Source organism: Molossus molossus, unplaced genomic scaffold (assembly GCF_014108415.1).
Source record: "Molossus molossus isolate mMolMol1 unplaced genomic scaffold, mMolMol1.p scaffold_m16_p_3, whole genome shotgun sequence".
Classification (NCBI taxonomy): Eukaryota; Metazoa; Chordata; class Mammalia; order Chiroptera; family Molossidae; genus Molossus; species Molossus molossus.
Window position 1 is genome coordinate 111,488,302 of NW_023425366.1, and position 3,434 is coordinate 111,491,735.

General features: G+C 49.4%; 1 non-coding gene across 1 annotated transcript; it reads right to left on the reverse strand.

Moving 5' to 3' along the window:
• Window positions 1-346: 346 nt before the first annotated feature.
• Window positions 347-425, reverse strand: TRNAQ-UUG. The gene has a single exon. It is a non-coding gene; the product is annotated as a tRNA-Gln (tRNA).
• Between the last annotated feature and the right edge of the window lie 3,009 nt (window positions 426-3,434).

The following is a 3,434-nucleotide window of genomic DNA, read 5'->3' on the forward strand; positions in this document are numbered from 1 at the left end:
AGGTACAACAGCGGGTAAGTTCATGTTTAAAGTGTACCGGGGAGTGGGGAGTGGCTGCTTAATGGGTACAGTGTCTCCTCTTGGGCTGATGAAAATGCTTTGGAACTAGATAGAAGTGGGCTGTACACTTTTAAATGGTTAATGTGTGCATTTCACTTTTATTTTATTATCATTATTTTTGTTGGTTGTTAATCCTCACCCAAGGATATTTTCCCACTGATTTTCAGATAGAGTGGAAAGAAAGGAGAGAGGGAGAGAGAAACATCGACATGAGAGAGACGCATCGAATGGTTGCCTCCCACACAACCCTGACTGGGGTGGGGATTGACCCTGCAACCCAGGTATGTGCCCTGGTCAGGAATTGAACCTGAGACCCTTTGGTCCAAGGCCCAACACTCTAACCACTGAGCCAAACCAGCCAGGGCTTACCTTTATTTTTAAAAAAAGGTTCAAACCAGCCCTGGCCCATTTGGCTCAGCAGTTTGAGAAAAAAAAAAAAATTCAAACCAGAAAAAAATGTATCCAGGGATAACTGTGTCCTAAACTTACATACAAGGAACCCAGAACGCAGAGAGGTTAAGTAGCTTACCCAAGGCCACACAGCCAATAGGAGGCAGAGCCTGAATCAGTCCGTCTCCAAAGCTTGAGTCCTTTCCACTGGACATACGTGATAAAATATCATTCTGAAAAGTAACTGGCTATTACCTGGAGGCTCTGGCCAACTGTTCCTTCTGTGCCGTAAAGGACCTCGGATCTGTGTATGTGTGATTTCTAAGAACAGCTGTTCCAGCCCTGGCCAGTTTGGCCCAGCGGTTAGAGCCTCGGCCCGCAGACCAAAGAGTCTCGTGTTGGATTCCGGTCAAGGGCACGTACCTTGGTTTCGATTCGGTCCCCGGCTCCAGTGGGGGTCATGCGGGAGGTAAGCAGTCGACGTGTCTCTCTCACATCCATGGTTCTCTCTTTCTCTCTCCCCCACCCCCCACTCTGTCCGAAGAGAAATGGAAAAATATTCTCGGGTGAGGATTAGAGAAAAAGAGCAGCTTTTCCAAACCGAAACTGGGGACAGAGTCCAGTCCAGGATTCCTTTCCCCTGAGGTCTGACCTGATTTTATCTTCAGGGGTATAAACAAGAACACTGGGGCAATATGTGGTACCTGTAATGGACCCCTTTTCCTGAAATGATGACAGCTCTGAGAAAGTGGAACTGTTCTAGAAATTTGAGACTGAGCATCACTGTGCATGTTTGCACAGAAAAAATAACCACAAAGAACCCTTTGAGCAAGGCAGTGAATAGGAGTGCCTATTTCATGGGCAGGACAGAAAGGTGGGGGACACGAGGCATTGAAACAGCCCCCCAAAGGCAGCAGGTGCATTCTTCTGGTAGGTTTCAGGTGGGTTTAGGCGGGGAGGCAGAGGGATGGACATGATGACCACCTGTCAAAGCCTAAAGCTGTTTCTCCAAACCAGACTGCCTCACCTGCCAGAAAGAGGTAGTTTCTTTCCTTTCTTTCTTTCTTTTTTTTTTTTTTATTCTCACTCGACATTTTTCCATTTTTTGTTCAGATAGAGTGGGAGGAAGAGAGAGAGAGAGAAACATTGATGTGAAAGGGACACATCGAGTGGCTGCCACCTGCACGACCCAACCAGGGCCGGGGACAAACTGCAACCGAGGTACATGCCCTTAGCGGGAACCGAACCCAGGTCTCTCTGGACCGCAGGCTGATGCTCTAACCACTGAGAAAACCAGCTAGGGCTTAATTATTTTATTTTATTTTATTTTAAAGAGAGAGAGAGGAAGGGAGAAAGAGAGAGAGAAACATCGATGAGAGAGAACATCAATTGGCTGCCTCCTGCATGCCCCCCACTGGGGATTGGGTCCACAACCTGGGTGTGTGCCCTGACCCGGGAATCGTACCGGCGACCTCTTGGTGCACGGGTCAATGCTCAGCCGCTGAGCCACATGGGTTGGATGTGAAAGAGGTAGTTTCTTAAGTGCCCTGGAGTTGTTTGCCTGGGGGTGAGCGGGGCATGACTCTCATGGTAGGTTCGCTGAGGCATGCAGCGCTGCTGCCCAGGCTCTGTCGCCCGAAGGTCTCAAAAAACCTCAGCCTTGCAAAACAGACACTCTTGAGTGAACCCAGCTGGAGACGAGGCACATGTGAGTCAACTCTAAGAGGTCTTAACAAAAGGCTGCATTAGGGCAACCGTTGGTTGGAGTGTCGTTCTGTCCACCAAAAAAAGGTTGCAGGTTCAATCCCTGGTCAGAGCACATAACTAGATTGTGGATTCAATCTCTGGTCAGGGCACATAGCTAGGTTGCTGGTTCGATCCCCAGTCGGGGCAAGTGTGGGGGGCAACTGATGGATGTTTCTCTTTCATATCGATGTTTCTCTCCCTCTCTCTCTCTCTATTCTTCTCTCTAAAATCAATAAAAACATATCCTTGGGTGAGGATTTTTTTTAAAAGGCTGCATTAGGGTGCCACAAGAGGCTGGGCTGGGAGACAGAGTTTGCATGAGCTTGGAGCTGGGCTCTGGTTACCAGCACACCCCCCCACAGTTCTTGGGGACCTGTGGGCAGAGGCCAGCTGTAGAGGGGCTGAGCAGTTAGCCAGGAAGCTCGCAGGAGGGCCCTTGTGCCCAGGCATGAGGACAGGGGAATAGAGGAAGCTGGAGAGAACCAGGCTCCAGGAGGGGTGGCTGGGGGGAGGCCTTGGATGAGGGGCAAAGAATCCCTGCTGTGTGATAATGTTATCTCTGAGCCACACCATCACCCTGCCAGGGAGTGCGATGTGGCCCCATTTTACAGAGAGAAAGACTAAGTCTGATCTTTTATTCATTTCTTCTTTCAAGAAGTACTTACTGAACACCTGTTCTGTGCCAGTGGTACAGTAGCGTATAAAGCAGACAAAGATCCTGATTTTATGAAGTTTGGTGAGGGGCAAAGAGAGAGACAGAGACTGTTTTGGATGATGTGTATGCACATAAAAGAAATAAACCGATTGAATCTTTATCTGGAGAGACTGTCAGCTGGCAGTGCTTGGTCTGAGACCTGAACGATGAGAAGGAGCCAGTGATGCAGGGAAGGTCATCCAGTCAGAGGAAACAGCACATGCAAAGGCCCTGGGGTGGGAACGACCCTGTGTGTTTGAGGAACAGAAAGCATAGTGGGGGTGCATGTAGTGAGTGACAGGGTAGTGAGAGGTAAGGTCCTGAGGTGGGGCGGCGGTGATCAGGCAGACTCACACTTTGTTCTAAATGCAACAGCGCCCAGCCAGTGCCCAGAATGTGGGCCCCATCCCCAGTGGGGGCCATGCAGGAGGCGGCCAATCGATGTTCTCTCTCATCGATGTTTCTATCTCTCTCTCCCTCTCCCTTCCCCTCTCTCTAAAATCAGTAAAGAAAAAAAAAATTAAATGTGCCCTGGCCAGTTTGG